Genomic DNA, 14,929 nt, shown 5'->3' with positions numbered 1-14,929 from the left:
AAGGTGAGTTTCATTTGCTCCCTTTTTAATTGCTTTTGCAATCTATATTTTTGGGCTGAGAATACATGCACTTTATTTTAAACACAATGGACACAAGTACATACTAAATTCTATACTGAGTTTGAACCGAAAATCCCTTAGCTTTGGTAACTAGTAACTGCTGGTTATAAGAACTGGTGGGCGCGAATAGTTGTATATGGATCCATAGGGCTTGATATCCCCGTCCGAGCTAGAGCACTAGCCTTTTAACGGACGTATGCTATTTGAGAAGCGTACACGTTGGTTTGCATGTATTATTAAGATGATTATACAAAGGGTACAAATTATATATACGTTAAGTTTAGTTACCAGGGTGCTCAATTTCGTAGAATATTTTGGCAACTGAAATCTTGTGATCCACCTTTATATACAGATTATGCGCAACATTAAAACTATGAACTCACCAACCTTTGTGTTGACACTTTTAAGCATGTTTATTCTCAGGTTTCAAGAAGTCTTCTGCTGTTTGCTTATATGTGATACAAGCTATGTGCATGGAGTCATACATGCTTTATTCAAGAAAACTTTGCATTCACAAAATCATCACCGTGTATCTTATTTTGACTTCATTGTCAACGGATGTATTATGGTATACTATTATTTATGGTGATTGTCTATATGTAGAAATCATCAAACGTTGAAAACCTTAGAAATTGATATTCATTTATTGTATACCTTTTGAAAAGAATGCAATGTTTACAAAACGTATCATATAGAGGTCAAATACCTCGCAATGAAATCAATGAATGACGTGTTCGTCCATATGGATTTGGAGCGATCGTCACAGCATGCGCTATGAGTCGTCCTATAACTGATGAGGAGGTTAAAAATGCTATGTTCGGGATAAGAGAAAATAAATCCCCGGGTCCGGACGGTTATACGTCCACGTTCTTTAAAGAAGTTTGGGATGTTGTCGGGGAGGATGTGATCCGGGCCATTAAAGATTTCTTCATAAATGGCCAATTTTTGAATGACGTAAACAATACCATAATTACTCTCATTCCAAAGGTTCAAACGGCTAGTAAGGTGACTGATTTTCGCCCAATTTCATGTTGTAATGTAATTTATAAATGTATTAGTAAGATCATTACTAATAGGATTAAGGTGAGTTTGGACGAGGTGGTAAGTACGAATCAATCTGCGTTTATCCCGGGTAGGAGAATTGCTGATAATATTCTCCTAACCAGGAGATCATGAAAAATTACCATTTGAACCGTGGATCTCCGAGATGTGCTTTCAAAGTTGACATCCAAAAAGCGTACGATACAGTTGATTGGAATTTTCTAGAGGCTACTCTTATTTGCTTTGGTTATCCGAGAAAGATGATAAAATGGATCATGGCGTGTGTTTCAACAACTTCGTATATGATATGTATTAATGGGGAATTGCATGGGTTTTTCAAAGGTAAATGAGGGTTGAGGCAAGGTGATCCCATGTCGCCTTATTTGTCCACTTTGGTAATGGAGGTCCTTACTCTAATGTTGAAGAGGAATATTGCGCGGGCTGGTAACTTCCGGTTTCACCCAAAGTGTGATAAGTTAAAAATTATTAACTTATGTTTTGCTGATGATTTATTTTTGTTCTCTCATGCGGATGTTGCCTCGGTAAAAATCATTAAGTATTCGATTGATGAGTTCAAACAATGTTCGGGGCTGGCTCCTAGTTTACCAAAAAGTACTGCCTTCTTCTCTCATGTTAATTTAGCTACAAAGAATCAAATATTGGCTATTCTTCCATTTGAAGAAGGCAGTTTGCCTATTCGGTACTTAGGTGTCCTATTGGTTTCCTCACGTCTTATGTATCGCGACTGTAAAATTCTAGTTGATAGAGTGAGGATTAAAATTAATGATTGGAAAAACAAATTTATTTCGTTTGCCGGGCGTGTTCAACTTATTATATCGGTTCTCACGGCTATGCAGCTATATTGGTGTTCGGCTTTTATTCTTTCGGATAAAATTATTAAAGAAATTGAGAAATTAATGGGGGGTTTTCTTTGGTGTCAGGGTGAATTAAAGAGGGGCAAGGCGAAAGTCAAGTGGGATGATGTTTGCCTCCCAAAAGATGAGGGGGGTTTGAGCATTAAGCGCCTCAAACACTGGAATGTTGCTCTAATGGCGTCTCATCTTTAGAGGTTATTAACGCTTAAACAATCATTGTGGGTTCGTTGGATTCATGAATACAAATTGAAAGACCGAAATTTATGGGACACTAGTACTGTTGTTGCTGGGGTATCATGGAGCTGGCGAAATTTGCTCCGGATCAGACCCATTGTGAGACAATTTTTTTCATACCTAATTGGGAATGGCAAGTCAATGTCAGCGTGGTTTGATGATTGGTGCCTTTTGGGTCCTCTATGTGATACTGTTTCTCTTGATGATATAGTTATGGCAGGCTACTCTAAGCAATCTAAGGTTAGTGATATAGTCTCAAACAATAATTTTAATTGGCCGCATGCTTGGATAATGAAATACCCATCTCTATCTACTATTCCAACACCCCATTTAAATGATCTGGACGATAAATTAATTTGGAGGTGTGAAGCTAATTCAGGCTGTAATGGGTCTGTTGCATGCATGTGGGAGTCGATCAGACCCCGCGCGCCCAAAGTTAGATGGTTCGAAGTGGTTTGATTCTCTAACTGCATTTCGAAACATGCTTTCGTTATATGGTTATTGATGGATGAGCGACTCAAAACCCAATATAGATTAAAGCCGTGGGAAGTTCGAGCACACCCGATTTTAAAATGTTTGTTGTGTGAGGTTTCTATGGATACTCATGAGCACCTTTTTTCAACTGTCATTATTCAAAAAGAGTATGGCTAAAAGTGTTGGGTATGGTTTGAGTGAATTTGGGTGGTTGCAACTTGAAGGTTTGTCGTGATGCTATTATAGGAGCTGCAAAAAGCAAGTCTTTGGAGTGGGTTGTGGCTAAACTTTGTTTTAGTGCTGCTGTTTATCATATTTGGCAGAGCAAGACGGAAGAGCAGCTTTTTGAATCCATACGGTCTAATGTGCGTTTGAAGTTAATGGCAACTAACTTTAAGGATTCGAAAAAGGTGGAGCTGTTGAAGAATGATTGGCAAATTGGATAGAGTCCGTGTCAGTCGTTGGTGTTTGGCAGTCTAGAGTCTGTAATGGTCTGTAGATTGCTAGTGGGCTGTTTATGCTTGGCTGCAAGTGTCTCTTGTAGCAGCTGTGCGCACTTTTTTGTATATTTTTCTTGTTATTATTTATAGCATTTGCCAGGGTAACCCTTTACCCAAAAAATAATAATAATTTACTTATTAATAATAACTATAGTTAATAATACTAATAATAATGATTATCATAACTTCAATATTAATAATAATAATTCAATAAAAATCAAATTAATGATAATACTAATGATAATAATTATAACAATAATAATAATAACATTAATAACAATCATTAATAATAATAATAATAATAATAATAATAATAATAATAATAATAATAATGATAATAATTAAGAATGTATACCCTTTCAAATGTTTTTCCAAAAATAAATGCACCAAACGAGACTCGAACCCGAGACCTCTCGCTCCACCCACAAACACACTAACCACTCATCTGTTCCTGCATATCTGTTTATATTCTATGCTTATATTTATTTATTCCAACATTTTATTTGTTTCATCTTCTCCTTCATTGTAAAATAGGTCGACCAGAGCTATCCATAACCAAAATCACAACCACTATTTTAAATTAATGCTTAAAATTGGATTAGAAACAAATTTGTATTTTATTCGTTTGATTAAGCGAGAATAAAAAAAATAAAAAAAAATACAGCAGTAGCTGTATGAATACACGAACACACCCATGAACACAAACTTTGACTTTGAATTCAAGACTATTTTGACTTATGATTATAACATGAAACAGGTTTGAAATCCTTTTTAGAAACTTTATCAATCATCAATTTTAACAGAAACAGCATAATGAATTCGAATTTCAAGATGAACAATCTGTTGACTTTTAAAAACATAAACTTTGACTCGTGAATTACAACTCGATAAGAAGAATTGGAACCTGAGATTCTGCAGAAAGTTTGAGTATCAGATTCATAATAAAACCTCATTTATAGATTTTCAAACTTTATTCGAATTCAAGGTTTCAAAAAAATTATGGCGTGACAGAGCAAGTGCTGTTCTTCTCTTTTTTTTTTTTTAAATCGAATTTGAGGAAAAATGGATAGTAGTAATTGATAAGGGTGATAATGTACTGAATGTATTTGATAGTAACACAAAGTAATTGCTGATCCTATAATGATTTGCGTGTCCTGTAATTAATCAAAAATAATAAGAACAAACAAAAAAAAATTAAAGTTGGAATTGATTGGGAATTTGTTTGATTCTTTGATTGAACCCTGATTTGTACGAAATTAGATACAGAAACAACTATTAAACATAGTTTGATGGCAACTAGAAACTGAATTTGATTTATTATCATCTTATACGTATTTATTTATGTATTTACCCGTATATAATTATATATATCTATATCTGTATACAACATTACATATATAAATCTGTATTTTATATATGTGCATGTATTTATATATGTAGTTATATATAATTTAAATCTAACTAATATTAGTAATTATCAATGTATTATTTATACAGTTTATTTATATAATATAAATATATTAATAAAAATACAATTGATATTATAAAAATACTAATAATTATAATAACAATTGAAATTATAATATCAATATTAACAAATAATACTAAGAATGTTATTTATAAATGATAATAATATTGATAAAGATACTAATAATAATATTCAAAAAAAAAAATTTTTTTTTGATACGATTGATAATAATTACAATAATGATACTAAATATGATACTATTATTATTAATGATATTAATAATATTAATAATAATAATATTAATGTAACACTTTTTATAATGACTTTTATATCTATATGATATATATAGTAATATTTTTAATACTTACTATTAATATTCATTTTAATAAGAGTAATAATAATATTATATTTTAATTTGAAAGTAAATATGTGAATATTACATATTATTAATTATGTAATATTTAATAATTATGATATATATATTTGATATTATAATTGATTAAAGTGTACCTTATTAATTCAAAATATTATATATATACGCCTATATTTATGTTTAAATATACATATATATTTACATCCTTATTTACACATAATATATATATATATATATATATATATATATATATATATATATTACAATATACCCATAATAATACTTATACATAGAATCATATATATTTATATAGATTCATTTTAAATTACACTTAATTATTTTGTATTTTATTTTACATAATGAATTCTAATGTTTGTTTTTTATAATTTTACATTATTATATATACTTACATTTACATACATATATATATATATATATATATATATATATATATATATATATATATATATATATATATATATATATATATATACACATATTTATTTACAAATAATTGTTCGTGAATCGTTGGAAATTGTCAAAGGTCAGGTGATTGTATTAAATCAGTTCAAAAATTTTAAGATTCAGTTTAACTGACTTTGCTTATCGTGTGAAAATCATATTAAGATCAAGTTTAAATTTGGTCGAAAATTTTCGGGTCGTCACAGTACCTACCCGTTAAAGAAATTTCGTCCCGAAATTTGAGTGAGGTGGTCATGGCTAACAATAAAAAAGTTTTCATGACGAATATGAGTTGATAAATAGAGTTTTATCATCATTGAGTAATATGGATAAAACAATTCGATTATTCGAAGAGCACGAGTGAAGTTATCACAAAAGAGTGAAATAAAGAAGTAAAGATTTGTCTTAGCTTTTGACGTAGTCAGGTTGAATTCCGGAATTCAAGTAATATAAAGAAAATCTTTGAAATCTAAAAGATTTGATTCTTCGGCGAATAAGGAAATTAAGATCTCTATAATTAAATACGGTGATCTGCCTCGATTACTCTGTCTGATATTTCCATTATAAATTAAACTCTTCTGTTCCATTATTCTAAGCATTCCTATACTTTCTTTCTTAGTTCATACATCCAAAAGATTGTGAAAATGCTTAATCCAGTTCTAATCCTTGATATTTTTCTAATTATCATTTCTGTCATTCTTCTTTTCAATCTCCCATCAGAAAAATCTGTTTGCTTCTACTATTACCTTGGGGTGATGCTATTCTTAATTATACTATGTCTTTATATTACTATTCGTATTAATATCCATGGTCTGTAACCTCTGTGTTGTTATTGGGCTTTATATTTTCTCTTATATTTTGGAGCTCTTTGCCTTTTTATCCTCTTCTCGACCTCTAGTAAAGCGAGTAACGGTCCAGAATTCGTAAGTAAAAAGTTTCGAATGATCTTAATGTTCTAAATAGGAAAGAACGTAATAGCACAATTTGATTTGTTAAATTACCAGAATCACTGAGAATAGAACTATCAAGAATATACTTTCTTGATATGTTCAGAAGTTAGACAGAATGAAAGAGTTATGTAACATGGCACATGATGACGTTATGATCTGTGAATCATCACGTCCCATTAGAAACTTGGCATGACTTACTGTAATATAATCACATTGATCAAGTGTCATTATATTATACTAACTCATGCTTCAGTTCCTAACAATACTTCCAAAACATTCATAATTTAAATTCGAATTTTTCAGAATTTTAGAAACTAAAATAGTTTCCTTTTATGATATATCACAGATAGCGCGAAGAGATAATTAATATCGGATGAGAATATTTATGAAGATATCTTCAGAAATATTGAGGATATTTATAATGAAAGATACGATAATATCTTAGAATTTTAGAATCAAATTGTGATGAAGAAATTCATTCATGATGATTTAGAGCGATTAAGGAGCAAGGTATTCGCTAAAGATTTCATCAGAAATAGAATCGTCAGGATTCTTTATGTACAAGTTTAGTCCTTATGATTTGTTCAGAGTCTCCTTCATGGTTTGCTCAATCCGTTTTTCAGTACCAAATTTTCTTTTGAGCTTTTCCAACGTATCTTTCTTTATCATCAAACTTTTGACTGTCAAAGTCATCTACAGTTTTTGTTGCTTCATTCAACTTTTTCAATATTCAGAGTATTGATTCGTAGACTGGGTGTTTTTCTAAATTTCAGAATTGAAGATCACATTTCTAGAATTTTTACATTATATGTATATATATAACTGTTGAAGTGTAAACGCTGCAGGATTCGAGATTGATGATTGATGATTCCTGGTAGTTAGTATGGCAATTATTGTTACATGATGAAGATGAGTACATGGTAGGGTTTCACTGGTTTTTCTAAAGGTCAAAGATCAACGAAGTTGTTGGTAAGTTTACTGTTAATGTGGTGGAATATAAGCGGTTCTCCGGTAACGTTGACGAAAGGCAAACTTATATATCAAGGTTATAATAGAGTTTATTCAAACGAAAGGTCGATGTTGATTTTTGCTGGAGTTGTGACAAAATTGGCTAATTTTGGAAAGGAATTGCAAAATTATTTTTGGTAATAACAACGCCAAAGGTGTTAGCACAGATACGTGTTAAACGTTTACTCAGGTTCCGAGAGTTTTTCAGGTGCATAACTATATGCATAAATCTTTCCTTCCGTAGATGAAGTGCGGTTGGTTCATCCTCTCGATTTAGGTGTTTTCAAGAATCATGAAAAGTTTGAACGCGGATTGTAATCGTCAAGATACAAATGAGGTTTAAGATGAAATCAAGTGACAAACTTGAAGAATTGTTTAGTTTCATATGTTATAATCAATATTTAATTCATTTTAATTGTCCAATGTTATTAGTACACAGTCGATAGTCCACAGTTGACAGTCCAATAATTCATATATAGTTTAATATTTAATATTCGAATTAATTAATACGTATCGTGACCCATTGTATACATGTCTCAGACTCGATCACAACTCAAAGTATATATATTATTGTAGAATCAACCTCAACCCTGTATAGCTAACTCAAACATTACTGCATATAGAGTGTCTATGGTTATTCTAAATAATATATATAGATGTGTCGATATGATATGTCAAAAACTTGTATACGTGTCCCGATATTTAAAGTGCGTAAAATAAATAACAGAAATTAAATGACGATAAATAAAATTGCGAGAATTAAAATTGCGATAATAAATTGCGATAATTAAATGTAATAAGTTAGCTAGGAACAGTTAGCTAGGAACAGTTAGCGTGAATTCTTAACAAAATTCTTCTCATAGTTAAATTGTTTGTTTCTAACAAATTTTATTTTGTCCAATGTTTTCTTCATTATGCCACTTGTTGGATTCTGATAAGTCAAAATCCAAATATGAAATTGAATGAAAATGGTTATTCCGTGGTGAACAGATTCGTATATCTGTGGATGTAAGTAGGATAATAAATGACTTTTGAATCAGATTCGAAGAATGTACAATGTAACTTATTAATGTGAAATCTAAATATTCCTCGGGTATTACCTACCCGTTAAAATATTTTCACCATTAACAGTTTGTACAAAGGAATTTTTAATTACAATCTTTATGAAAACATATATACATATATATTTTCTTCAGATATAATTATGGATTTAATGAGTCAATATGATATTAAACTCATTTGATTTACCGTTAGAACAGAATATATAATCTCTAAAACATTAGAGATTACATAATCATCATGTCGAACAGAGATAAATGATGTAGATCGATTCATAGAACGATGATTATGACTGAGGTACATAATGAGATGTTGAGGCGTGTGATGTTGAAACTTGGGTTGTTGGTGGTACTGGTATTGATGTTGGTGGTACTGTTGGTGCCGGTGATGTTGCTGAAGCTGGTAAGTTTTGCACCATATTTTCCAAGGCTACAATTCGGGCGCGAAGCTCGTTGACTTATTACTCCGGAATGATTGTCGGTAGGAACGAGTGAATGAATAAGGTTTAGAATCTGAGTTGTGATATAGTCCGTAGCGAGATACTCTGGAAATGAGAGAGAAAATAGTGTTTCGAACAGGTTCTCCGGTAAGAACTTCAGTTTCTTCGCCAAAAGGTGAATTCGGTTGGTGAAAGGGATCGCCTTCTTTGCATCTCCATTGATTAAGTCGACTATGAACTCAGCCCCAATTCATCCAGAATTGATGATGGCTGGTTGGTTGATCCATTCCGTTTACTCTGCTTTCGGAGCTAGAATGGAAATCCATATCGGAATAGTTGTTGGAATCTGAGGGACTCAAACTGGTTGAGGGATTCATCTCGTATGATCAGATGAAAGATTTTCTATATGAAATAGATTATAGGATGTAGATTAGTACCCTGCAATACATGATTTACATATGCATATATAATACTAAAATCCCATAAGTTACGGAGGAATCTACGGAAGCTGTCAGGAAAAGTCTATAGTAACAGATACGCTAAGATATGTTTTTTTTTCTATACACTATCGATGCACTAAATGTAGTAAGACGTGTCTAGACTTAATATGATAAGCAAGTGATTCCCTAAGAATGAAAAATAATTAATTTTCAACACGAAATGATAAACAAAACTTTTGACATGCAGACACGGTCGAAGTCCCGACCCACTAATGCATCTAAACAACTATTAGTCAGACACACTAATGCAAGACCTGGTTCGCTAAGACCACCGCTCTGATACCACCTATAACGCCCCATCCTAATCCATCTGGACGAATACATTACATTTGGTCACATCGCGAGGTACTTGACCTCTATATGATACATTTTACAAACATTGCATTCATTTTTAAAAGACATACTTTCATTACATCAGAAGTTGATGGCATGCATACCATTTCATAATATAACCAACTATAATTGACTTAATAATAATCTTGATGAACTCAACGACTCGAATGCAACGTCTTTTGAAATATGTCATGAATGACTCCAAGTAATATCTCTAAAATGAGTAAATGCACAGCGGAAGATTTCTTTAATACCTGAGAATAAACATGCTTTCAAGTGTCAACCAAAAGGTTGGTGAGTTCATTAGTTTATCATAATCATTCATTTTCATCATTTCAATAGACCACAAGATTTCATATTTTCATAAACATCATTCTAATATCAGGCATTTCGCAAGCTGCATAGAGATAAAAATTTATTCATATGGTGAACACCTGGTAACCGACATTAACAAGATGCATATAGAATATCCCCATAATTCCGGGACACCCATATGACATGATAATTTCGAAGTACTAAAGCATTCCAAATTCCAGAATGGGGCTTGTTGGGCCCGATAGATCTATCTTTAGGATTTGCGTCAATTAGGGGTGCACTAATTCTCAAAATTAGTGATGTTCCCTAATTCTTATATTACCAGGCTAAAAGGGGCATATTCGGCTTCGATCCATTCAACCATATAATGTAGTTTCGATTACTTGTGTCTATTTCGTAAAACATTTATAAAAGCGCATGTATTCTCAGTCCCAAAAATATATATTGCAAAAGCATTTAAAAAGGGAGCAAATGAAACTCACAATAATGTATTTTGTAGTAAAAATACATATGACGACATTGAACAATTGTAGGGTTGGCCTCGGATTCACGAACCTATATCATTTGTATATTCATTAATACATATAATCGTAATCGATTAAATATATATTATTATTAGTAATGTAATTTATATATTTAATAATTTTATAAGTTTCATTATTTATATATTTTCATTTTATATACATAATTGTTAATAGAGTTAAGTTAAATATATTTTTACATGGGGATTACTTGTTTGTAATTAATAATTATGATAATACTAATATTAGTAATAATATTGATACTTTATAATAATGATAAAAGTGATAATAATAATAATGTTAATAATGATATTAGTAATGATAATAATATTAATTTGTATTAAAGTAACTATAATAATATTTATTATAATAATTCTTTTAAAACATACTTTAGTTAAGATTTTAATAATTTTCATAATAATATTTATATCTAAAATTTCTATATTATTAATTTTAACAATATTATTAAACTTGTATATTCATAGTTATAATAATCATAACTTTCGTGTTTAATTTATAAACTAATGACTATAGTTTCTTTTAATATTAATTTGTATTCATAATCATAATCTACATGTGTTCATATAATTATAATCAATCTTCTAATCTTTATCATAATACTTTTTATTATAAATTAACCTGTTTAGTATTATTGAAATCCTATTATTATTACTAACAAAAATAACACAATTAAGAATACTATAAATAATAATATTAGTGATGATAATACTAAATGATGGTACTAATATAGTTAATAAATATAACTAACTTAATAATGATAATAATATAACATATATTAATGTTAATACTAATAATAATTTACTTATTAATAATAACTATAGTTAATAATACTAATAATAATGATTATCATAACTTCAATATTAATAATAATAATTCTAATAAAAATCAAATTAATGATAATAATTATAAAAATAATAATAATAACATTAATAACAATCATTAATAATAATAATAATAATAAAATATTAAGAATGTATACCCTTTCAAATGTTTTTCCAAAAATAAATGCACCAAACTAGACTCGAACCCGAGACCTCTCGCTCCACCCATAAACACACTAACCACTCATCCGTTCTTGCATATCTGTTTATATTCTATGCTTATATTTATTTATTCCAACATTTTATTTGTTTCATCTTCTCCTTCGTTGTAAAATAGGTCGACCAGAGGTATCCATAACCAAAATCACAACCATTATTTTAAATTAATGCTTGAAATTGGATTAGAAAAAAATTTGTAATTTATTCGTTTGATTAAGCGAGAATAAAAAAAATAAAAAATAAACAATATAGCAGTAGCTGTATGAATACACGAACACACCCATGAACACAAACTCTGATTTTGAATTCAAGACTATTTTGACTTATGATTATAACATGAAACAGGTTTGAAATCCTTTTTAGAAACTTTATCAATCGTCAATTTTAACAGAAACAGCATAATGAATTCGAATTTCAAGATGAACAATCTGTTGACTTTTAAAAACATAAACTTTGACTCGTGAATTACAACTCGATAAGAAGAATTGGAACCTGAGATTCTGCAGAAAGTTTGAGTATAAGATTCATAATAAAACCTCATTTATAGATTTTCAAACTTTATTCGAATTCAAGGTTTCAAAAAACTTTTGCCGTGACAGAGCAAGTGCTGTTCTTCTCTTCTTCTTTTTTTTTTTTTTTTAAATCGAATTTGAGGAAAAATGGATAGTAGTAATTGATAAGGGTGATAATATACTGAATGTTTTTGATAGTAACACAAAATAATTGTTGATCCTATAATGATTTGTGTGTCCTGTAATTAATCAAAAACAATAAGAACAGACAAAAAAAAAATAAAAGTTGGAATTGATTGGGAATTTGTTTGATTCTTTGATTGAACCCTGATTTGTACGAAATTAGATACAGAAACAACTATTAAACATAGTTTGATGGCAACTAGAAACTGAATTTGATTTATTATCATCTTATACATATTTATTTATGTATTTACCCGTATATAATTATATATATCTATATCTGTATACAACATTATGTATATAAATATGTATTTTATATATGTGCATGTATTTATATATGTAGTTATATATAATTTAAATCTAACTAATATTAGTAATTATCAATGTATTATTTATACAGTTTATTTATATATTATAAATATATTAATAAGAATACAATTGATATTATAAAAATACTAATAATTATAATAACAATTGAAATTATAATATCAATATTAACAAATAATACTAAGAATGTTATTTATAAAATGATAATAATATTGATAAAGATACTAATAATAATATTCAAATTTTTTTTTGATACGATTGATAATAATTACATTAATGATAATAAAAATGATAATAAAAATGATACTAATTATGATACTATTATTATTAATGATATTAATAATATTAATAATAATAATAATAATATTAATGTAACACTTTTTATAATGACTTTTATATCTATATGATATATATAGTAATATTTTTAATACTTACTATTAATATTCATTTTAATAAGAGTAATAATAATATTTTATTTTAATTTGTAAGTAAATATGTGAATATTACATATTATTAATTATGCAATATTTAATAATTATGATATATATATATTTTATATTATAATTGATTAAAGTGTACCTTATTAATTCAAAATATTATATATACGCCTATATTTATGTTTATATATATATATATATATATATATATATATATATATATATATATATATATATATATATATATATATATATATATATATATATATATATATATATATATATATATATATATATATAATACTTATACATAGAATCATATATATTTATATAGATTCATTTTAAATTAAACTTAATTATTTTGTATTTTATTTTACATAATTAATTCTAATGTTTGTATTTTATAATTTTACATTATTATATATACTTACATTTACATATATATATATATATACACATATTTATTTACAAACAATTGTTCGTGAATCGTCGGGAATTTTTAAAGGTCAGATGATTGTATTAAATCAGTTCAAAAATTTTAAGATTCAGTTTAACAGACTTTGCTTATCGTGTCGAAATCATATTAAGATCAAGTTTAAATTTGGTAGGAAATTTTTGGGTCGTCACACATTAATTGTTAAGTATGGTTACCGAAGCGCTCAACAACTTATAGAATTCTTTTATACACTTGCGAGTGTACATATATTCATGAAACTGAAATCTTGTGGTCTATCAAAATTACTGAATTTTATGATTGTATTTGATAAACCTATGAACTCACCAACATTTTGGTTGACACTTTTAAGCATGTTTATTCTCAGGTATGAAAGAAATCTTGTGACGACCCGGGAATTTCTGACCAAATTTAAACTTAATCTTTGTATGATTTCGACACGATAAGCAAAGTCTGTAATGTTGAGTCTCAAAAATTTTGAAAACTAGGATCATATATTCAAATTACCCTTTGATTACTTCCGGCGATTCACGAACAAATGTTTGTAAACAACTATATATATATATATATATATATATATATATATGAATATAAGTATTTGAAACTATAAAATGTTATTAACTCATTAAAAATTAACCATGAAAAATATTATACTAAATAAGTTGTTACTGATGTCAAAGCTAAGGGGTATAAAAAATACTATTAAATTTTACAAGGAAAAACTATTAAATACGATACATTTTTACACAAGTTATTTATTTATTTACAAATGGGATATACCTAAACCTTGCTACAACACTATAGGCAGTGTACCTAATCGTAGAGTAGTATAGTTTTTAGTAAGTCCGGTTCGTTCCACAGGGAGCGGGCTTATTGCACACTATATTTTTAAACAACTATATTTGTACAAAATATATATAATTATATATAATAATATATAAAAGGGGGTTTACCGTTTAATGACCGGTTTGTCGAATTTATATTTTAAGTCACAATTAAAACCTAATGAAAAATATAAATGACGATAATTTAAGTGCGATAATTAAAAGTGCAATAAATAAAATGATAGTAAATAAAAATGCGATAATTAAAATTGCAATTAAATATGAAATAAAGGAATTATGCTTATTTAAACCTCCGTAATCATGATGTTTGACGTGTTGATTTTAGTTTATTCCCATGGGTTAATTGTCCTTTGTCCTGGATTATTTAATATGTCCGTCTGGTTTTTGTCCACAACAGTCCATCAGTCATAAATATAAAATGCGAGTGTCCTCGTCAAATTATCCTTATACCCGAAGTCAAATATTCCAACTAATTGGGGACTTAAACTGTAACAAGGT

This window comes from Rutidosis leptorrhynchoides, chromosome 9 (genome assembly GCF_046630445.1).
Source record: "Rutidosis leptorrhynchoides isolate AG116_Rl617_1_P2 chromosome 9, CSIRO_AGI_Rlap_v1, whole genome shotgun sequence".
In the NCBI taxonomy this organism is placed as follows: domain Eukaryota; kingdom Viridiplantae; phylum Streptophyta; class Magnoliopsida; order Asterales; family Asteraceae; genus Rutidosis; species Rutidosis leptorrhynchoides.
Note: the sequence above shows the minus strand (reverse complement) of the source record.